Below are 23,891 nucleotides of genomic sequence, written 5' to 3'. Positions count from 1 at the left end.
CTGAAGTCCATATAGATCACATCTACCGTTCTGCCCTAATCAATCCTCTTTGTTACTTCTTCAAAAAACTCAATCAAGTTTGTGAGACATGATTTCCCATGCACAAAGCCATGTTGACTATCCTGAATCAGTCCTTGCCTTTCCAAATACATGTACATCCTGTCCCTCAGGATTCCTTCCAACAACTTGCCCACCACTGAGGTCAGGCTCACTGGTCTATAGTTCCCTGGCTTGTCCTTACCGCCCTTCTTAAACAGTGACACCACGTTTGCCAACCTCCAGTCTTCCGGCACCTCACCATGAATATCGATGATACGAATATCTCAGCAAGAGGCCCAGCAATCACTTCTCTAGCTTCCCACAGAGTTCTCGGGTACGCCTGGTCAGGTCCTGGGGATTTATCTACCTTTAACCATTTCAAGACATCCAGCACTTCCTCCTCTGTAATCTGGACATTTTGCAAGATGTCACCATCTTTTTTCCAAAGTCTATATCTTCCATATCCTTTTCCACAGTAAATACTGATGCAAAATATTCATTTAGTATCTCCACCATTTTCTGTGGCTCCACACAAAGGCCGCCTTGCTGATCTTTGAGGGGCTCTATTCTCTCCCTAATTACCCTTTTGTCCTTAATATATTTGTAAAACCCCTTTGGATTCTCCTTAATTCTATTTGCCAAAGCTATCTCATGTCTCCGTTTTGCCCTCCTGATTACCCACTTCAGTATACTCCTACTTTCTTTATACTCTAAGGATTCACTTGATCTATCCTGTCTGTACCTGACATATGCTTCCTTCTTTTTCTTAACCAAACCCTCCATTTCTTTGGTCATCCAGCATTCCCTATACCTACCAGCCTTCCCTTTCACACTGACAGGATTATCCTTCTCTGGATTCTTGTTATCTCATTTCTGAAGACTTCCCATTTTCCAGCCGTTCCTTTTCCTGCGAACATCTGCCTCCAATCAGCTTTTGAAAGTTCTTGCCTAATACCATCAAAATTGGCCTTTCTCCAATTTAGAACTTCAACTTTAAGATCTGGTCTATCCTTTTCCATCATTATTTTAAAACGAATAGAATTACGGTCGCTGGCCCCAAAGTGCTCCCCCACTGACACCTCAGTCACCTGCCCTGCCTTATTTCCCAAGAGTAGGTCACGTTTTGCACCTTCTCTCCTAGGTCCATCCACATACTGAATCAGAAAATTGTCTTGTACACACTTAACAAATTCCTCTCCATCTAAACCTTTCACACATTGGCAGTCCCAGTCGATGTTTGGAAAGTTAAAATCCCCTACTATAACTACCCCATTATTCTTATAGATAGCTGAGATCTCCTTACAAGTTTGTTTCTCAATTTCCCTCTGACTATTGGGGGGTCCATAATACAATCCCAATAAGGTGATCATCCCTTTCTTATTTCTCAGTTCCACCCAAATAACTTCCTTGGATGTATTTCCGGGAATATCTTCCCTCAGCACAGCTGTAATGCTATCCCTTATCAAAAATGCCACTCCCCCTCCTCTTTTGCCTCCCTTTCTATCCTTCCTGTAGCATTTTTATCCTGGAACATTCAGCTGCCTGTCCTGCCCATCCCTGAGCCATATTTCTGTAATTGCTATGATATCCCAGTCCAATGTTCCTAACCATGCCCTGAGTTCATCTGCCTTCCCTGTTAGGCCCCTTGCATTGAAATAAATGCAGTTTAATTTACTAGTCCTACCTTGTCCCTACCTGCCCTGACTGTTTGACTCACTTCTGTTCTCAAGTGTACCAGTTTCAGATTGATCTCTTTCCTCACTATCTCCCTGGGTTCCCCCCACCACCTTACTAGTTTAAATGCTCCCAAGCAGTTCCAGCAAATTTCCCTGCCAGTATATTAGTCCCCTTCCAATCCGTCCTTCTTATACAGGTCACTTCTACCCCAAAAGAGATTCCAATGATCCAAAAATGTGAATCCTTCTCCCATACACCAGCTTCTCAGCCATACATTCATCTGCTCTATCCTCCTATTCCTGCCCTCACTAGCTCGTAGCACTGGGAGTAATCCAGATATTACTACCCTTGAGGACCTCCTTTTTAAATTGCTGCCTAACTCTCTGTAATCTCCCTTCAGAGTCTCAACCTTTTCCCTTCCAATATCGTTGGTTCCAATGTGGACAATGACCTCCTGCTGGCCCCTCTCCCCCGTGAGAACATACTGCACCCTCTCTGAGACATCCTTGACCCTGGCAACAGGGAAACAACACACCATTCTGCTTTTTCTCTGCTGTCCACAGAAACGTCTGTCTGTACCACGGACTACAGAATCCCCTAACACAATTGATCTCTTGGAAGCCGACGTACCCCTCGTTGCTTTAGAGCCAGTCTCAATACCAGAAACTTGGCTGTTCGTGCTACGTTCCCCTGAGAATCCATCACCCCCCTACATTTTCCAAAACAGCATACCTGTTTGAAATGGGTATTTCCACAAAAGGTGGGTCCTGCTGTAGCTGCCTACCTCTCTTACCCTTCCCGGAGTTAACCCATCTATGTGACTGTATCTGAGACATTCCCCCCTTCCTATAACTGCCATTCATCACATACTGTTGCTGTTGCAAATTCCTCATCGCTTCTATCTGTCTCTCCAACCGATCCATTCGATCTGATAAGATTCGCATCCAACAGCATTTATGGCAGATATAATCCGCAGTAACCCTTAAACTCTCTTTAAACTCCCACATCTGACAAGAAGTATGTATCACTGCAAAGGCCATTTTTGCTCCTTCACAATCTACAGACCCAGAAAATAGCACCGTCTTATTCCTCTACAAACACTGTCCCAGGTTAAATTAATAGCTATGGCTTATATTTTAAGTTTAATCAAGAGACTTATCTCCAAAAACATATAATCAAGAAAGAATCCACCATACTCACTACTGTAGCTTTTCTCTTGGACAGACTTAAAACAACAATTAACTTATCTGATTCTGTGCTGTGAACTTCGCCCAACAGTACCTCCAAGATTAGTTGTGTATTTCACTGTTTGTTAATTTTCCCAGATACACTCCAATGTCCAGCCATGCACGAATTCAAACAGCAAAGGCAGTAACTGTGCAGGTTGTGTCTCTGTGTGTCTCTGTGTCTGTCCTGCACTGTCCTCACCATGTGCTCCCTTTGTCTGTTCTCCTCCCTTTTAAACTGCTGTTGTTTTGACATTTTTTTCCCCAAAGTTCCAAAACAATGCAACAGTATATAAAACAGTAATTGCTGCTCCTCGAATTCGAGGAAATCACCTCCAACACCTAAAATACCTCAAAAAAAGGAACAGCTCTTAGAGCCACAAATTTTTCCCGTCCTCCATCTTGGATTACCCAGAATCCTATTATACACTGGGCTAGTTTACTCATAATATTTCAGTCTGGGCTAGTTTACTCAGGAGATTGCAAGCTGGGCTAGCTTACTCTGGGAATTGCAGTCTGGGATCGTTTACTCAAGGTATAGTAGAGTGGGCTAGTTTACCCAGTTAAAAATCACACAACACCAGGTTATAGTCCAACAGGTTTAATTGGAAGCACACTAGCTTTCGGAGCGACGCTCCTTCATCAGGTAACTATGCATCTCCAAATCATAGTTTACCCAGGGTATAGTTGAGTGGGCTAGTTTACCCAGGGTATTGTACACCAGGCTAGTTTACCAAGGGTACAGTAGAGTGGGCAAGTTTACCCAGGGTATAGTAGAGTAGGCTATTTACCCAGGGAATTGTCGAGTGGGCTGCTTTACTCAGCGTATTGTACACTGGGTAGTTTTCCCAGGGTATACTTGAGTGGGCTAGTTTACCCAGGATATAGTAGAGTGGATGAGCTTACTCAGGGTATTGTAGACTGGGATAGTTTACCCAGGGTATTGCAGTCGGGGCTCGTTTACTCAGGGTATTGTACACTGACCTAGTTTACTCAGGGTATAATAGAGTGGGCGAGTTTACTCAGGAAATATTGCAGTCTGGGCTAGTTTACTCTGAGAATTGCAGCCTGGGATAGTTTACTCAGGATATTGAAGACTGGGCTAGTTTACTCAGGGTATAGTAGGGTTGGTTAGTTTACCCAGGGAAATGAGGAGGGAGGTGTGGGCGCAAGTTTTGCATTTCTTGTGGTTGCAGGGGAAGGTGCCGGGAGTGGAGGTTGGGTTGGTGGGGGGTGTGGACCTGACGAGGGAGTCACGGGGGGAGTGGTCTTTCCAGAATGCTGATAGGGGAGGGGAGGGAAATACATCCTTGGTGGTGGGGTCCGTTTGGAGGTGGTGGAAATGACGAAGGATGATACGATGTATATGGAGGTTGGTGGGGTGGTAGGTGAGAACCAGTGGGGTTCTGTCCTGGTGGCGATTGGAGGGTGGGGTTCAAGGGCGGAGGAGTGGGAAGTGGAGGAGATGCGGTGGAGAGCATCGTCCACCACGTCTGAGGGGAAATTGCGGTCTTTGAAGAAGGCAGCCATCTGGGTTGTTCACCAATTCCAATACTGGGATAGTTTACTCAGGATATTGCAGTCTGGGATAGTTTACTCAGGGTACAGTAGAGTGGGCTAGTTTGCCCAGGGTATTGTACACTGGGCTAGTTTACCAAGGGTACAGTAGAGTGGGCTAGTTTACCCAGGATATTGCAATCTGGGCTATTTTACTCAGGATATTACAATCTACTGTGCTTTACCCAGGTTACTACAGCTTGGGATAGTTTCCTCAGGGTAATACAGTCTGGGCAGGTTTGTCAGGATATTGATGTCTTGGCTAGTTTACTCAGGATATTGTAGTCTTGGCTAGTTTACTCAGGGTATAGTACAGTGGGCAAGTTTACCCAGGATATTGTATACTGGGGTAGTTTACCCAGGGAATAGTAGAGTGGGCAAGTTTACCCAGGGTATTGTACACTGGGCTAGTTTTCCCAGGAATAGCAGAGTGGGCTATTTTACGCATCATATTGTACATTGGGTAGTTTTAGGAGAAAGTGAGAACTGCAGATGCTGGAGATCAGAGCGGAAAATGTGTTGCTGGAAAAGCGCAGCAGGTCAGGCAGCATCCAAGGAGCAGGAGAATCGACGTTTCGGGCCTGAGCCCTTCTTCAGGAATGAGGAAAGTGTGCCAAGCAGGCTAAGATAAAAGGTAGGGAGGAGGGACTTGGAGGAGGGGCGTTGGAAATGGGATAGAAGGAGGTTAAGGTGAGGGTGATAGGCCGGAGTGGGGGTGCGGGCGGAGAGGTGAGGAATAAGATTGCAGGTTAGGAAGGTGGTGCTGAGTTCGAGGGGTGGAACTGAGACAAGGTGGGGGGAGAGAAAATGAGGAAACTGGAGAAATCTGAGTTCATCCCTTGTGGTTGGAGGGTTCCTAGGTGGAAGATGAGGTGCTCTTCCTCCAGCCACCGTGTTGCTATGGTCTGGCGATGGCGGAGTCCAAGGACCTGCATGTCCTTGGCAGAGTGGGAGGGGGAGTTGAAGTGTTGAGCCACGGGGTGGTTGGGTTGGTTGGTCCGGGTGTCCCAGAGGTGTTCTCTGAAACGTTCCACAAGTAGGCAGCCTGTCTCCCCAATATAGAGGAGGTCACATCGGGTGTAGCGGATGCAGTAAATGATGTGTGTGGAGGTGCAGGTGAATTTGTGGTGGATATGGAAGGATCCCTTGGGGCTTTGGAGGGAAGTAAGGGAGGGAGATGTGGGCACAAGTTTTGCATTTCTTGCGGTTGCAGGGGAAGGTGCTGGGAGTGGAGGTTGGAGGTTGGGTTGGAGGTCCACACGCCTAACCCCGCTCCCACGCCGTTCTCTGTCCACACACCTAACCCCGCCCCCACAGCGATCTCCGTCTGCACGCCTACCCCGCCCCCCACGCCAATCTCCGTCACCACGCCGAACCCCACCACCACTCCCAGCTCCAGCCCTACACCAGGTCCTAGCTCCCAGCCCTGTTGTGTTTTCACCATCACTCCAGAACTACCCCTCTCTGTGGATGAAAGATCAGTCCTCGGCAGAGGCCTCACCTTCATCTCCCTACGCTCCCAGATTAACGAATTCAACACGCGGCGAGACATCGCCTCCATGCCTACTTCTTCAACCAGGATTCTCACCCACCTTCTGACGACCCCTTCTCCCGCCTCCAACACACCCCATCCACCTGGACACCCCGTGCTGGCCTCTTATCTGCCCTCAATCTCTTCATAGCCAACTGCCGCCGCGACATTAACCGCCTCAACCTCTCCAACCCTCTCACCCACTCCAACCTCTCACGCTCGGAGCGTGCAGTCCTCCACTCCCTCCGCTCCAACCCCAACCTCACTATCAAACTGGCAGACAAGCGAGGCGCGATGGTAGTTTGGCACACCGATCTTTTCACTGCTGAGGCTAAACGCCAGCTTGCGGACACCTCCTCCTACTGCCCCCTTGACCATGACCCCACCTCCCACCACCAAACCATCATCTCCCAGATCATCCATAACCTCATCTGCTCAGGGGATCTCCCTCCAACCTCATAGTCCCACAACCCCGCACCGCCTGTTTCTACCTCCTGCCCAAAATCCACAAAGCTGACTGCCCCGGCCGACCCATTGTCTCAGCCTGCTCCCGCCCCATCGAACTCGTCTCTGCATACCTCGACACGGTCCTGTCCCCCTTAGTCCAAGAACTCCCCACCTACATTTGTGACACCACCCTCGCCCTCCACCTCCTCCATGATTTTCGCTTCCCCAGTCCTCAACGTCTTATGTTCACCATGGACATCCAGTCCCTATACACCTCTATCCCCCATCACGATGGACTCAAAGCCCTCCGTTTCTTCCTTTCCTGCCGACCCAACCAGTACCCTTCCACTGACACCCTCCTTCGACTGACTGAACTGGTCCTCACTCTGAAAAACTTCTTCTTCCAATCCTCCCACTTCCTCCAAACCAAAGGAATAGCCATGGGCACCCGCATGGGCCCCAGCTATGCCTGCCTCTTCGTAGGATATGTGGAACAGTCCATCTTCCGCAACTACACTGGCACCACCCCCACCTTTTCCTCCGCTACATCGATGACTGTATCGGCGCTGCCTCGTGCGCCCATGAGGAGGTTGAACAGTTCATCCACTTTACTAACACCTTCCACCCTGACCTCAAATTCACCTGGACTGTCTCAGACTCTTCCCGCCCCTTCCTAGACCTCTCCATTTCTGTCTCGGGCGACCAAATCAACACGGACATTTACTATAAACCGACCGACTCCCACAGCTACCTGGACTACACCTCCTCCCACCCTGCCCCCTGTAAAAATGCCATCCCATATTCCCAATTCCTTCGTCTCCGTTGCAATCTGCTCCCAGGAGGACCAGTTCCAATACCGAACAACCCAGATGGCCTCCTTCTTCAAAGACCGCAATTTCCCCTCAGACGTGGTTGACAATGCTCTCCACCGCATCTCCTCCACTTCCCGCTCCTCCGCCCTTGAGCCCCGCCCCTCCAATCACCACCAGGACAGAACCCCACTGGTCCTCACCTACCACCCCACCAACCGCCATATACATCATATCATCCGTCGTCATTTCCGCCACCTCCAAATGGACCCCACCACCAGAGATATATTTCCCTCCCCTTCCCTATCAGCGTTCCAAAAAGACCACTCCTTCAGTGACTCCCTCGTCAGGTCCACACCCCCCCACCAACCCAACCTCCACTCCCGGCACCTTCCCCTGCAACCGCAAGAAATGCAAAACGTGCGCCCACACCTCCTCCCTTACCTCTCTCCAAGGCCCCAAGGGATTGTTCCATATCCGCCACAAATTCACTTACACCTTCACACATATCATTTACTGCATCCGCTGCACCCAATGTGGCCTCCTCTATATTGGGGAGACAGGCCGCTTACTTGAGGAGCGTTTCAGAGAACACCTTTGGGATACCCGGACCAACCAACCCAACCACCCCGTGGCTCAACACTACAACTCCCCCTCCCACTCTACCAAGGACATGCAGGTCCTTGGGCTCCTCCATCGCCAGACCATAGCAACGCGACGGCTGGAGGAAGAGCACCTCATCTTCCGCCTGGGAACCCTCCAACCACAAGGGATGAACTCAGATTTCTCCAATTTCCTCATATCCCCTCCCCCCACCTCATCTCAGTTCCAACCCTCGGACTCAGCACCACCTTTCTAATCTGCAATCTTCTTCCTGACCTCTCCGCGCCCACCCCCACTCCAGCCTATCACCCTCACCTTATCACCCTCACCTTAACCTCCTTCCACCTATCGCATTTCCAACGCCTCTTCCCCAAGTCCCTCATCCCCACCTTTTATCTTAGCCTGCTTGGCACACTTTCCTCATTCCTGAAGAAGGGCTCAGGCCCGAAACGTCGATTCTCCTGCTCCTTGGATGCTGCCTGACCTGCTGCGCTTTTCCAGCAACACATTTTCAGCACTGGCCTAGTTTACCAAGGGTACAGTAAGTGGGCTAATTTACCCAGTGTATTGAACACTGGGCGAGTTTACCCAGAGTATCATAGAGTAGGCTAGTTTACCCAGGGTATTGTACATTGGGCTAGTTTACCCAGGAATAACAGAGTGGGCTAACTTACGCATCATATTGTACACTGGGTAGTTTTCCCAGGGTATACTTGAGTGGGCTAGTTTACCCAGGATATCGTAGTGTGGGCAAGCTTACTCAGGGTATTGTAGACTGGGATAGTTCACCCAGGGTATTGCAGTCGGGGCTATTTTACTCAGGCTATTGTACACTGTCCGAGCTTACTCTGGATACAGTAGAGTGGGAGGGTTTATTCAGCTTATTGCAGTCTGGGCTAGTTTACCCAAGGTGTTGGTGGGCAAGGTTACTCAGGAAATATTGCAGTCTGGGCTAGTTACCAAGGTTTTGCAATCTGGCCTAGTGTACTCACGGTATTGTACACTGGACTAGTTTACTCAGGGTATTACAGTCTGGGCTAGTTTGTCCAGGATACTGTAGTCTTGGCTAGTTTACTCAGCGTACAGTAGAGTGGGATAGTTTACCCAGGGAATAGTAGAGTGGGCTAGTTTACCCAGGGTATTGTACACTGGGCTAGTTTACCCAGAGTATAGTAGAGTAGGCTAGTTTACCCAGGGAATTGTACATTGGGCTAGTTTACCCAGGGTATAGAAGAGTAGGCTAGTTTACCCAGGGTATTGTACATTGGGCTAGTTTACCCAAGGTATAGAAGTGTAGGCTAGTTTACCCAGGGTATTGTACATTGGGCTAGTTTACCCAGGGTATAGAAGTGTAGGCTAGTTTACCCAGGGAATAGTAGAGTGGGCTATTTTAGGCAGTGTATTGTACACTGGGTAGTTTTCCCAGGGTATACATGAGTGGGCTAGTTTACCGGGATATAGTTGAGTGGGTATTGTAGACTGGGATGGTTCACCCAGGGTATTGCAGTCAGGGCTGGTTTACTCAGGGTATTGTACACTGACCTAGTTTACTGAGGGTACAGTAGAATGGGCTAGTTTCCTCAGGAAATATTGCAGTCTGGGCTCGTTTACCAAGGTTTTGCAGTCTGGCCTAGTTTACTCACGGTATTGTACACTGGGCTAGTTTACCCAGTGTATTGCAGTCTGAGATAGTTTACACAGGATATTACAGTCTGGGTTAGTTTACTCATGATATTGCAAGCTGGGCTAGTTTACTCAGGATATTGCACTCTGGGCAAGTTTACTCAGGCTATAGTAGAGTTGGCTAGTTTACCCAGGGTACTGTAGACTGGGCTAGTTTACCAAGGGTACAGTAGAGTGGGTTAGTTTCAATCTGGACTCGATTACTCAGGATATTGCAAGATGGGCTAGTTTGCTCAGGGTATAGTAGAGTGGGCTAGTTTACCCGGGGTATAGTTGAGTGGGCTAGTTTACCCAGGGTATTGTACACTGGGCTAGTTTACCAAGGGTATAGTTTGGTGGTCTAGTTTACCCAGAAGGGCTTATGTCAGAAACGTCCATTTTCCTGTTCCTTTGATGCTGCCTGACCTGCTGCGCTTTTCCAGTAACACATTTTTAAGCCCAGAGTATTTCAATCTGGGCTAGTTTGCTCAGGATATTGCAAGCTGGGCTAGTTCACTCAGAGAATTGCAGTCTGGGATAGTTCACCCAGGGTTTTGAATTTTGGCTAGTTTACTCAGGGTATTGTACACTGACCTAGTTTACACAGGGTACAGTAGAGTGGGCTAGTTTACTCAGCATATTACAGTCTGGGCTAGTTGAACTCCGAGAATTGTAGTCTGGGATAGTTTACTCAGGACATTGCAGTCTGGGCTGGTTAACTCAGGGTATAGTAGAGTGGGCTAGTTTACCCAGGGTACAGTAGAGTGGGCTAGTTTACCTAGGATATTGCAGTCTGAGCTATTTTACTCAGGATATTATAGTCTGCTGTGTTTTACCCAGGTTACTGCAGTCTGGGCTAGTTTACACAGGGTATTGCATTCCACGCTAGTTTACTCTGGGTATTGCAGTGTGAACTAGTTTATTTAGGGTAATACAGTCTGGGCTAGTTTGTCCAGGATATTGCAATCTGAGCTAGTTTGCCCAGGATATTGCTGTCTTGGCTAGTTTACCCAGGATATTGTAGACTTGGCTAGTTTACTCACAGTACAGGACAGTGGGCTAGTTTACCCAGGAAATAGTAGAGTGGGCTAGTTTACCTCGGGTATTGTACACTGGGCTAGTTTACCAAGGGTACAGTAGAGTAGGCTAGTTTACCCAGGGAATTGTACATTGGGCTAGTTTACCCAGGGTATAGAACAGTAGGCTAGTTTACCCAGGGTATAGAAGAGTAGGCTAGTTTACCCAGGAAATAGTAGAGTGGGCTATTTTAGGCAGCGTAATGTACACTGGATAGTTTTCCCAGGGTATACTTGAGTGGGCTAGTTTACCCAGGATATAGTTGAGTGGGTATTGTAGACTGGGATAGTTCACCCAGGGTACTGCAGTCGGGGCTAGTTTACCCAGGATATTACAGTCTGGGCTAATTTACTCAAGTGATTGCAGTCGGGGCTAGTTTACCCAGGGTATAGTGGAGTGGACTAGTTTTCCCCACCTATACTAGCGTGGGTGGGTTTACCCAGGGTAGGGTAGTCTTGGCCACTCCCTCCCACGACCATCTTTTAGCACAAGGGTAACAGAGCCTGTGGAAACCGCTTTGGTCTGTACAGCCAGCTATGGGCTCACCCTGAGAGTGGAAAAGAGTCATTCTTCTGTGTGAGGAACCACTGATGATCATATGGTTTTGCAGTCTGGGCTACTTTACTCAGGGTATTGCCAGTTTACCCAGGGTATAACAGTCTGGGATAATTTACTCAGGGTATTGCACATTGGGCTAGTTTACTCAGGGTATTGCAGTCTGGACCAGGTGACCCAGGGTATTGATGTCTGGGCGAGGTTACTCAGGAAATATTGCAGTCTGGGGTATTTTACTCAGGATATTGCAGTCTGGGCTAGTTTACACAGGGTATTGCAGCTTGGGCCAGTTTACCTCGAGTATTGCAGTCTGTGATAGTTTACACAGGGTATTGCAGTCTGGGTTAATTTACCCAGGGCTTTACAGTCTGTGATAGTTTACCCAGGGTATTACAGTCTGGGCTTGTTTACTAAGAGTCTTGCATTTTTGGATACTTTAGTCAGGGTATTGCAGTGTGTGCTAGTTTACTCAGGGTATTACAGTCTGGACTAGTTTACCCAGAATATTGCAGTCAGGGCTAATTTACTCAGGATATTGCAGTCTGGGATAGTTTGCCCAGGATATTGTAGACTGGGATAAATCACTCAGGGTATTGCAGTCTGGGCTAGTTTACCCAGGCTATTGCAGCCCCTGTTACTTTACTCAGATATTGCAGTCTGGGCTAGTTTACTCAGACTATTATACTTTGGCTAGTTTACCCAGGGGATTGTACACTGGTCAGGTATTCCAGAGTATAGTAGATGGGCTGGTTTACCCAGGGTATAGTGGACTGTGCTAATTAACCCAGGGTATTGTACATTGGAGTAGTATACCCAGGGTACAACAGAGTGAGCTAGTTTTCCCAGGGTGTAGTAGATTGGGCTAGTTTATCCAGGGTATAGGAGAGTGGGCTAGTTAAACAGGGTGTAGTGGATTGGGCTGGTGTATCCGGGATATAGTGGAGTGGCCTACTTTACCCAGGTTATTGTACACTGGGCCAGTTTACCCATGTTATCGCAGAGTGGTCTAGTTTACTTAGGGTATAGTAGATTGGGCTAGTTTGAAGGGCTTATGCTCGAAACGTCGAATTCTCTATTCCTGAGATGCTGCCAGGCCTGCTGTGCTTTGACCAGCAACACATTTTCAGCTAGTTTACCCAGGGTATAGTAGAGCGGGCTATTTACCCAGGGTACACTGGAGTGGGCTGGTTTACCCAGGGTATAGTGGACTGTGCTAATTAACCCAGGGTATTGTACATTGGAGTAGTATACCCAGGGTACAACAGAGTGAGCTAGTTTTCCCAGGGTGTAGTAGATTGGGCTAGTTTATCCAGGGTATAGGAGAGTGGGCTAGTTAAACAGGGTGTAGTGGATTGGGCTGGTGTATCCGGGATATAGTGGAGTGGCCTACTTTACCCAGGTTATTGTACACTGGGCCAGTTTACCCATGTTATCGCAGAGTGGTCTAGTTTACTTAGGGTATAGTAGATTGGGCTAGTTTGAAGGGCTTATGCTCGAAACGTCGAATTCTCTATTCCTGAGATGCTGCCAGGCCTGCTGTGCTTTGACCAGCAACACATTTTCAGCTAGTTTACCCAGGGTATAGTAGAGCGGGCTATTTACCCAGGGTACACTGGAGTGGGCTAGTTTACTCAGGGTGTAGTAGTCTGGACTAGTTTACTGAGAGTGTTATAGTCTGGGTTAGTTTATCCAGGGTATTATTGGCTGGTGGGGGGAGGGGGGCGTGGGAGGGAGTGGAATTTACCCAGTGTATTGTAGAGTGGGCTTGTCTGTTATAAGCCATTCCCATCTTGGTTAAGAGGTTCACAATTTACCCTTTGAGTTAAATGATTTGATTCATGCTGTCGTGGTGAAGTGACACAGGTTATTTTTGATAGGGTTAGATGGCCCAGATGATTCTCATCTGAAGTAGAGTTTCCAGTTGTTGTCATTTAAATAGCCTAGGTTACCATAACCTAGCCGGAGACTGAGGTTACTGTGGTGTGGGTTCTGTTACCCTGGATTCTGTAGTCAGTTGTTAGAATGACCAAGATCCTTGTAGTCTGGGTTAGATGACCTGCATTATTATAGTCTTGACTAGGAGTCCTGTGATTATTGGAATTTCTGTTGCAATTGGGGTTGTAATGGCCTGACTAAGTGGCCATGGTTCATTGTGGTTTGTATTAAGAGACCAGAGTTCTGATGAAGAGTCATTGACTCAGTCTGGTATTTTTGTCCCTTACTCCTTGGATGCTGCCAGACGTGCTAAATATCTACAGCACTTTCTGCTTTATTTCTGGGTTGTTATAGTCTGGACAAGGTGACCCTGTTCTCCAATCCTCCCAAAAGAAAACTTACAAAATTCCCTCTTCCAGCAGATTTCATTGGGTGATAATGAAAAGTGCAATATTGGCTACTGAGTTGTGTAGGATTCCAACAGCAGGCCTTCCACAACACTCCAGGGTGGCCACCAGGGTTATGCAAGTTATGCAATTTCATCCACATGAAACATAGAAACAAGGAGGCCATTTAGCCCTTTGAGCCTGATCACCAATCAATATGATCATGGTTGATCCTCTATCTTAATGCTATCCTTTCGGTTTCTCTCCATACCACATGATACATTTAAAATAGAAACATTTATCTATCCCACCACAGACTTGTAACAGCACAGAAGGAGGCTATTCGGCCTATTGTGCCTGAAACCTCATGACAACTTCCTGCCTTTCCCCCCATGTCTTTGTACACCATTCCTAGCCAAAAAAATACACCCAATCCCCTCTTGAATCTCTCAATTGCACCTGTGTCCACCACATTTCTAAACAGTGCATTCCACACCCAAACTACTTGTGACAGGAAAACATCTTTTTTTCTCATTTCACCTTTCCTTCATTTCCACACCAATTTCAATCAATTTTTCTTTCTCGAGCGGGAACATCGTCTCCCTCTGTCCAGCCCGCTCAAGATTTTGAAAATGTCGATCAAATCTCCTCTCAGCCTCAAAGTGAAAAAAGTGCTCCTCATCTCAGTCCTACATGATGAAGGGCTTTTGCCCAAAACATCGAATCTGCTGCTCCTCGGATGCTGCCTGACCTGCTGTGCTTTTCCAGCACCACACTCTCGATTCTGATCTCCAGCATGTGCAGTCCTCACTTTCACTCAGTATTCCCCGGTCTACTCCATATCTTGACACTTTGATCCTTGGCTCCAGTCTCTTCCACCATGAGGAATATCTTCCCTTCATCCAGTATATCCAGCCTTGTTAGAATTTTATGCATCTCACATAATCCCTCATTATTCAAAATTCTCATGAGTAAAGGCCCAGTCAAACCAATCTCTTCTCTTGGGACAGTCCTGCCATCCCCAGTATCAGCCCAGTGAACCTCCACAATGCTCCCTCTGTGGCAAATAAATCTTTTCTAAGATAGAGAGACTAAAACTGCATGCAGTACTCCCTTTGTGCTCTCACCGGGGCCCGACATAATTGCAATAAGACATCTCTAGCTTTGACAAAGAGTCAGTTAGACTCGAAACGTCAGCTCTTTTCTCTCCTTACAGATGCTGTCAGACCTGCTGAGATTTTCCAGCATATTCTCTTTTGGTTTCGGATTCCAGCATCCGCAGTAATTTACTTTTTTTCTCTAGCTCTAAACTTAATTGGCAGAGGGATGGGAACGTATGCAATGAATCAGGGGAAAGATAATCGACGAAAAGAACAAAACACAGAAAGGGGAATAAAAGAACTGACAGGCAGAGAAATCAAACAAGACCACAGTAAAAAAATAATGGGAATGGGACAAGGAATGTTAAAAACAGCACTCTTGGGGCTTTGTATTTAAATGCACAGAGCATTCGAAGTAAAGTGGATGAACTAATCATGCAAATAGATGTAACCAGATCTGATATTATTGGGATTATGGAGACACGGCTGCAGGGTGACCGGAGGTGGGAACTGAACATCCAGGGGAACTCGGTATTTCGGAAGGACAGACAAAAAGGAAATGATGGATTTGCATTATTGGTTTAAAAGGATGTAAAGACAATACTGAGGAAAGGTATTGGCTTAGAATATGTGTGGGTAGAATTGAGAAATACGAAGGGGCAAAAAAACGTTAGTGGGGTCGGAATGTAGACCACCAAACTGTAGTGGTGAGGTCGGGAATGGCATTAAACAGGAAATCAGAGATATAAGCAGGGTGAATCTAATTAGTCCCAAGACTGGAAAGGAAGATTTCCTAGAATGTATACGAGATGAGTTTCAAGATCAATACATTGAGGAACCAATGAGAGAACATGTCATCTTATGCAAATAAGCAAGGAATAATTGGCAATGTAATTATGAGATACCTCTTGGAGATCAGTGATCACAATATGATGGAATTCATCATCGAGGTGGAGAGTGAAGTAGTTGATTCCGATACTGGGGTCCTGAGTTTTAATAAGGGAATCGGTGATGGTATGAGGCATGAATTGGCGATGATGGATTGGGAAATGTTACTGAAAGGAATGACGGTGGATTGAAGAGTGAATGTGTGAACTAGAAAAATTATTTTCCTGTCTGGTGCAAGAGAGCAAAGAAAGCAGCCGCTAAGCCATTGTTTACGAGGGATATTAGAGGTAGCATTAGATGCAATGACAAGGCATGCAAATTGGCTATAAACAAAGGACCTGAGGATTGGGAACAGTTTAGATATAAACAAAGGAGGACCATGGGTTTGATTAAGAAGGGGGAAATAGCGTATGAAAGTAAGTTTGTAGGGATCATAAGAACTGACTGCACACGTTTCTATAGGTACGCATAAACAAAAATATGGGTGAAAATTAATGTAGGTCCCTTACAGTCAGGAATGAGTGAATTTATAATGGGGACTGAAGGAATGGCTGAAGAGCTAAATTCTAATACTTTGCTTCTGTCTTCACAAAGGAAGACATGAATAGCATGCCAGAAATGATGGGCAATGAAGGGAGAGGGAAGAATTGAAGCAATCTGATTTAATAGAGAAATGGTGTTAGAGAAATTGACAGGATTCAAAGCTTTACATTCTGAAGGCCTAAATAATCTATATACTGGAAGAGCTAAGGAAGTAGCCTGAGAAATAGTGGATGCATTGTTGGTCACCTTCAAGATTCTTTGGACTGTGGAACAGTTCCTAAAGATTGGAGGATAGTTAACGTAACCCCACTCTTTACAAAAAGGACGTAGAGAAAACAGGGAGCCACAGACCAGTAAGTCTGACTTTGGCTTTGGGGAAAATGCTTAAGTCCATTATCAAGGATTTTATAGCAGAGCATTCAGAAAACCAAGATAGAATCAGACACAGTCAACATGAATTTACAAAAGGGAAATCATGTTTGACAAATCCACTGGAATACTTTGAGGATGTAACTTGTAGAGGTGATCAGGGGGAGCAAGTGGATGCGGTTTATTTGGACTTTCAGAAGGCTTTTGACAAAGTCCCACATAAGAGATTCATGTGTAAAATTAAGGCATATTGGTTTGGGGGTAGTTTATCAAGATGAATAGAAAATTAGCAGACAGGAAGCTGAGTAAATGGGTTATTTTTGAATGAAAGGCAGCCACTAATGGGGTCAGGACCCTAGCTATTCATAGTAGATGTTAATAATTCAAATGGGGAAATCAAACGTAATCACTCAAAATTTGCAGATTACACAGTGGGGTGGAAAGGTGAGCTGTGAAGAGGATGCAGACACATTGCAGGCTGAGTGAGTGGGCAAAGTTAAATATCACACAACACCAGGTTATAGTCCAATAGGTTCAATTGGGAGCACTAGCTTTCAGAACGCTGCTCCTTCATCAGGTGGTTGTAGAGTATAAGTTCATAAGACACAAAATTTATAGCAAAAGATTACAGTGTCATACAGTGATACATTGAACAACCCTTGATTGTTAAGTCTTTCATGTTTTGGAATGGGTTGCAGGTTTTGGTTCATTAATATGTAAATCCAAGAACTTCTTTTAAAGCACCTTCTCAAGATAATTTAAGGATTTATAACAAAAGGTGACATCGCAGCTCAAACAATGCATTAAAGGTGTGAGGTCAGAGTCTGTCTCTATCCCAATCTTGAGTCAGACTGGCTCTATTTCCAAAGTGGAATTTAGTCCAATAGGTTCAATTGGAAGCACTAGCTTTCAGAGCGCTGCTCCTTCATCAGGTGGTTGTAGAGTATAAGATCATAAGACACAAAATTTATAGCAAAAAAATTACGGTGTCACACAGTGATATATTGAACAATCCTGGATTGTTAAGCCTTTCATATTTTCGAACGGGTTGCAGGTTTCAGTTCATTAATATGCAAATCCCAGAACTTCTTTTAAGTCACTTTCTCGGGATAACTTAAGGTTTTATAACAAAAGGTGGCATCTCAGCTCAGGGAATGCATTAAAGGTGTGAGGTTAGAGTCTGTGTGTATCCCAGTCTTGAGTCAGACTGGTTCTGTTATCAAAGTGGAATTTACAAAATATTACATGTACTGACTGTCTGCGTTGACTGTCTGCAGATTGTGCATTTTTGAGCAAAATAGAATGTATCTGTAAATATAATTCTGCAAATACAACTTCACCCCATAGACTTATAGGTGGCTGTGCATGACTGAGAGAGAGAGAGAGTGTGTGTGCATGTGAGGGTGAATGTGAGTGTGAGTGCACATCAGAGAGTGTGTGCTTGAATGTGTGAAAGCATGGTAAAGTGTGTGTGTGGATGTGATGGAATATAAGCCTGTGAAAGGATGTGTGCGTGCGTGAGAGTGTGGGGTTGTATGTGTGTGTCTGAAAGAGAACGTGTGTATGAGAGAGGGTCTGTGTGAGTGTATGAGTATGTAAGAGTGTATGTATGTGTGCTTGTGTGTGTGTGAGAGTGTGTGAGCGCGTGAGCACATGCATATGTGTGAGTGTGAGTGTATAGTGCAGTGGGGTCACCTGTAGTGTGACATGAACCCGGTTGAGGCCATCCCCATGGGTACTGAACTTGGCTATCAGCCTCTGCTTGGCCACCTTGCATTGTTGCCTGTCCCGAAGTCCACCTTGGAGGACGGTCACCCGAAAATCCAAGGCTGAATGTCCCTGTCCACTGAAGTGCTCCCTGACTGGGAGGGAACACTCCTGTCAGTTGATTATTGTATCATGCCTCAGGGCATCCTTGACTGCAGCATATGAGATAGACAACGTTGGCCAAGTCATAGGAGTACCTGCCGTGTACACGGTGGGTGGTGTCCCCACAGGTAATGGTGTCAACAATCTGACACGTCTTGCAGTGGTTATCATGACAGGGTTGTACGGTGTTGTGGTCGATACTGTCCTGAAGGCTGGGCAGTTTGCTGTGAACAATGGTCTGTTTAATTTTTGGTGGTTGTTCAAAGGCAAGAAGTGGAGGCATAGGGAAGGTCTTGGCAAGGTGCTCACGTGCACTCTCTCTCTCTCACACACACATGGACGTGCACACATAAGTGAATTTGTATTTGCAGAATTATATTTGCAGATACATTCTATTTTGGTCAAAAAATGCACAATCTACAGGCAGTCAACGCAGACAGTCAATCCATGCAATATTTTGTAAATTCCACTTTGTAAATAGAGCCAGTCTGACTCAAGATTGGGATATAGACAGACTCTGACCTCACACCTTTAATGCATTGTTTGAGCTGCGATGTCACCTTTTGTTATAAATCCCTAAATTATCTTGAGAAGGTGCTTTAAAAGAAGTTCTTGGATTTATATATTAAAGAACCAAAACCTGCAACCCATTCCAAAACATGAAAGATTTAACAATCCAGGGTTGTTCAATGTATCACTGTATGACACTAATCTTTTGCTATAAATTTTGTGTCTTATGATCTTATACTACACAACCATCTGATGAAGGAGCGGTGGTCTGAAAGCTACAGCTTCCAAATAAATCTGTTGGACTATAACCTGGTGTTGTGTGACTTTTAACTTTGTCCACCCCAGGCCAACACTGGCTCCTCCACATCATGAGTGAACAAATGGCTGGCAGGTGCAGTATCATGTGGATAAATGTGAGGTTATCCACAATGATAGCTGAAATAGGGAGGCAGATTATTGTTTGAATTGAGAGAGGGGAACGGTCAACAAAACTTAGGTGTCCTCATATACCAGTCACTGAGAGTTAGCGTGCAGGTGCAGCAGGCAGTCAGAAAGGCAAACTGAATGTTGGCTTTCAGAGCAAGAAGACAGGAACAAGGATGTCTTGCTGCAATTATACAGGACATTAATGAGACCACACCTGGAATATTATGTACGGATTTCCTTTCTGAGGAAAGTGGTTCCTGTTATAGAGAGAGTGCAGTGGAGGTTTACCAAGTTGAATCCTGGGATGGCAGGACTGATGTACAAGGCGAGATTGAGTAGGTTAAGATAATTTTCGCTTGAGTTGAGAAGAAAGTGGGGGAGAATCTCACAAAAAGCTTGTCGAATTCTAACAGGGCTAGGCAGGTTAGACATAGGAAGGATGCTCCCGAAATTGGGGGAATTCAGAAACTGGATCATAATTTCAGGATAAGGGATAAAGACTTTAGGACTGAGATAAGGAGACATTTCTTTCACCCAGCAAGTAGTGAGCCTGTGGAACTCACTCTCACAGATGGTGGTTGAGGCCAAACATTAAGTTTTCAAGATGGAAGGAGATCTGTGGCTAAAGGGATCAAGGGATATGGTCTGGATTAGGGGATTGAGCTTGATGATCAGCCATGATATTTATGAATGGCATGACCTCAAGGGGTCAAATAGCTTATTTCCTCTCCTTTATTCCATGTTTCTAAGTAACTTAAATCCTATTGGCAATTCAGGCAAATATACCATTTGGGGAGCACCTGATGCAGTTAGCTTAGGTTGGAAGAGAGGCAGGTGAACCTCTGTCTCACCTGGAAGGACTGTTTGGGGCCCTGGATGGGGGTGAGGGGGGTGGTGTACTGGCAGATTTTGCAACGTTTGTGGTTGCAGGGGAAGGTACTAGTTGGGGAAGGGGGGCACTAATGAACCAAGACTGGCAAAGGGAACGGTCCTTGCAGAGAGAAGCGAAGGTGGGAGGGAAAAATGTTCTTGGTGGAGTCTGATTGGAGTTGGCGGAAGTGTTTAGGATGACGCATTGGGTACGGAGACTGGTGGGGTGATAGGTGAGGACAAGAGGGATTCTGTCTGTTGCGTTTAGAGGGGGGAGGGTTTAAAGTGGTGGACCGGGGAATGGAGGAGGTGCGGTGGAGGGCTGTCTGGATGACAGAGGGGAGAGAAGGCACATTGTTCAAAATAGGTGGACATCGGGGATACTTGGGAGTGGAATGTCTCCTCATTCGAGCAGATGCTGCAGAGGTGGAGGAATTGGGAAAACAGGATGGAATTCTAGCAGGATACTGGGTGGGAGGAGATGTAATCCAGGTAGTTATGGGAGTCTGTGGGTTTATAGTAAGCGTCCATTTGTAGACTGTCATGGGAAATGGCTATGGACACTCAGATGGGCCTAGCTATGCCTGCCTCTTTGTCAGCTATGTTAGTACCTACACAGGTACTGTGCCCCAACTCTTCTGCCGTTACATTGATGACTGTGATCGGTGCAGTGTCCTGCACCCAGGCTGAACTGGAGCAGTTCATCAAATTCGCCCACAATGTCCACTTGGTCCACCTCGGACACCTCCTTCCACTTTCTTGACCTCTCCAGGATGAAGGGCTTTTGCCTGAATCTTCGATTCGCCTGCTCCTCGGATGCTGCCTGACCTGTTGTGTTTTTCCTGTTCTCTGTGACCAAGATCGAGGGTCCTGAAAGCTGCGGTGTCAGCCTAATGTCTGGCTTCAGGATATCTCACCTAGGGCTGCAAATGGAGTGGGAGGGCCAGGCCCACTTGTCATGGTCTACAGAGGTACCACTGATATAGGTAGATAGAGGAAACAGGTTCTGCTGATGAAATATGAGCAGCTTGGGGCTAACTTAAAAGCAGAACCAAAGTCGTAGAGTCATAGAGATGTACAGCATGGAAACAGACCCTTCGGTCCAACCCGTCCATGCTGTATCCAATCTCGTCCCACCAGCCTGCACCCGGCCCATATCCCTCCAAACCCTTCCTATTCATATACCCATCCAAATGCCTCTTAAATGTTGCAATTGTACCAGCTTCCACCACTTCCTCTGGCAGCTCATTCCATACACGGACCACCGTCTGTGTGAAAAAGTTGCCCCTTAGGTCTCTTTTATATCTTTCCCCTCTCATCCTAAACCTATGCCCTCTAGTTCTGGACTCCCCCACCCCAGGGAAAAGACTTTGCCTATTTACCCTATCCCTGCCCCTCATACTTTTGTAAACCTCGATAAGGTCACCTCTCAGCCTCTGGAAAGCAAAGAGGTAATAATCTCTGGATTACTACCTGATCCATGATAAAATTGACACAGGGTCACCAAGGTTAAAGAGAGAAATGCTTGGCTCAAAGGGTGGTGTGGGGGAAACAGGTTCAAATATATGGGACATTGACACCAGTACTGGGGAAGGAGGGAGCTGTTCTGATGGGACAGGATCCACTTGAATCATGCTGGGACCTGGGCGATGGACAGGGCTTTAAATTAAATAGTGTTGGGGGTGGGTTCAGATACCTGTAAAGTTATGAAAAAGGTTACAGAGAGGAAGGGCTCAGCAGAGGTTATTAAAGTTTCCAGAACAAGTAATAGGGTAGAGTATGGAAAGGGACAAAACGCGTGGCGCTGGAAAAGCACAGCTGGTCAGGCAACAACCGAGGAGCAGTAGAATCGATGTTTCGAGCATAAGCTCTTTGTCAGGAATGCCATCTGCAGCCCTCAATTTCTCCTGAGTATGGGAAGAATCAGGAATCTAACTTCAGATTAGGTAAAGGGACAACTATGAGAAAGGGGGTGTACTGACAACTCAGGTCTGAGGTTGTTGTAGTTGAATGCACACAGTAAATGAAGCAAGGTAAATGGTTTGGAGCACTGATTGATATTGGCAGGTACGGTGTTGTGAGCTTTTGTCCGAAATGTCGATTTTCCTGCTCCTTGGATGCTGCCTGACCTGCTGTGCTTTTCCAGCACCACTCTAATCTAAATTCTGGTTTCCAGCATCTGCAGTCCTCACTTTTGCCTACGATGTTGTGTGAGTCTCAGAGATGTAGCTGTGAGGGGATCAGGGCTGGGAATTAAGTATTTAAGGAAACACGTTTGATCGAAAGGACAGGTAGATGGGCAGAGGGGGTGGGGTTGCCTTGTTGGTAAGAAATGAAATTAAATTGACAGGAGAGTTGATGTAGAGTTGGAAGGTGCAGAATCTGTATGGGTAGATTTGATGAACCACAAATGAAAAACACCCTGATAGGTTTGTACAAGTCTCCTGGCAGTAGTCAGGATGAGAGGGCAATAAATAAATCAGGAGATGGAGAAGACATATAAGAAGGGTACTATTACAATAATCATGGGGAGCTTCAATATGCAGGTGGGGTAGGAAAATCAGATTGGTGATAGATCTCAAGAAAAGAATTCATGGAAATGTCCATGAGGTTTTGTTTTGGAGCAGCTTGTGGTACAGCCCCCTAGGGAACAGGCAATTCTATGAGGTAAAAACAATGACTGCAGATGCTGGAAACCAGATTCTGGATCTGATGAAGACCCTCTTCAGCAGGAGGGCTTTTGCCTGAAACGTTGATTTCACTGCTCGTTGGATGCTGCCTGAACTGCTGTGCTCTTCCAGCACCACTGATCCAGAAACAGGCAATTCTATACTGAGGCAGACTTGTTAGGGAGCTTAAGGTGAAGGAATGCCTAGGGAGCAGAGTGAGCATAATATAATCAAATTTACCCTGCAGTTTGAGAGGGAGAAGTTCGAATCAGATGTGATGGTATTACAGTTGAGTGAAGGGAACTATAAAGTCCTGAGGGAGGGGTGGGCCACATTTGATTGGAAGGGGAGAAAGACAGTGGAACAGCAATGGCAGGAGTTTCTGGGAGTAATTCAAGAGACCACAGCACAGATTCATCCCTAGGGAAAAGAAACATACTCAGGAGGATCAGGCAACCCTGACTGACAAGAAAAGTGAGAGACACCATAAAAATAAATAAAAAGTAAAGATTAGTGAGAAGGCAGAGAGTTGGGAAGCTTTTAAAAACCAGCAGGGGACAACCGAAAAAGCAATAAGCAGGAAGAAGATGAAATATGAAGGTAAGCCGACTAGTAACATAAAAGGTTGCAAAAGAATTTTTCGGTATCTAAAAGGTAAGAGCGATACAAAAGTGGACATTGGACCGTTGGAACATGAGGTTGGAGAAATAGTAATGGGGAAAAGGAAATGGCAGAGGAACTGAATAGGTACTTTGCATCAGTTTTCACAGTGGAAGACATCAGCCCCATACGGGAAATTCAAGAGAGTCAGGGGGCAGAGGTGAGTGTAATAACCATCAGTAAGGAGAAGATGCCTGACAAGCTGGAAGGTCTGCAGGTGGATACATCACTCAGATCAGATGGACTACACCCCAGAGTTCTGAAGGAGATTGTAGGAGATGGGAGATTGTAGAGGCATTGATCTTACAGGAATCACTGGAGTCAGGGAGGGTCCCAGAGGACTGGAAAATGGCTGAAGTAACACCCCTATTGAAGAAGGGGTAGAGGCAGGAGGTAGGAAACTATAGGCTAGTTAGCCTGACCTTGGTTATTGGTAAGATTTTAGAGTCCATTATTAAGGCTGAGGTTGCGGAGTACTTGGAA

At 46.1% G+C, this 23,891-nt stretch overlaps 1 protein-coding gene across 1 annotated transcript in view; it reads right to left on the bottom strand.

The window, feature by feature from the left end:
• esr1 (estrogen receptor 1) overlaps positions 1-23,891 on the bottom strand; it is a 305,431-nt gene that overhangs the window by 22,103 nt on the left and 259,437 nt on the right. The gene's annotated exons all lie outside the window — the stretch shown is intronic.

The sequence above is a fragment of the Hemiscyllium ocellatum genome, chromosome 10 (assembly GCF_020745735.1).
Source record: "Hemiscyllium ocellatum isolate sHemOce1 chromosome 10, sHemOce1.pat.X.cur, whole genome shotgun sequence".
NCBI classification, from domain to species: Eukaryota; Metazoa; Chordata; class Chondrichthyes; order Orectolobiformes; family Hemiscylliidae; genus Hemiscyllium; species Hemiscyllium ocellatum.
Note: the sequence above shows the minus strand (reverse complement) of the source record. Positions and strands in the feature narration are given on the sequence as shown.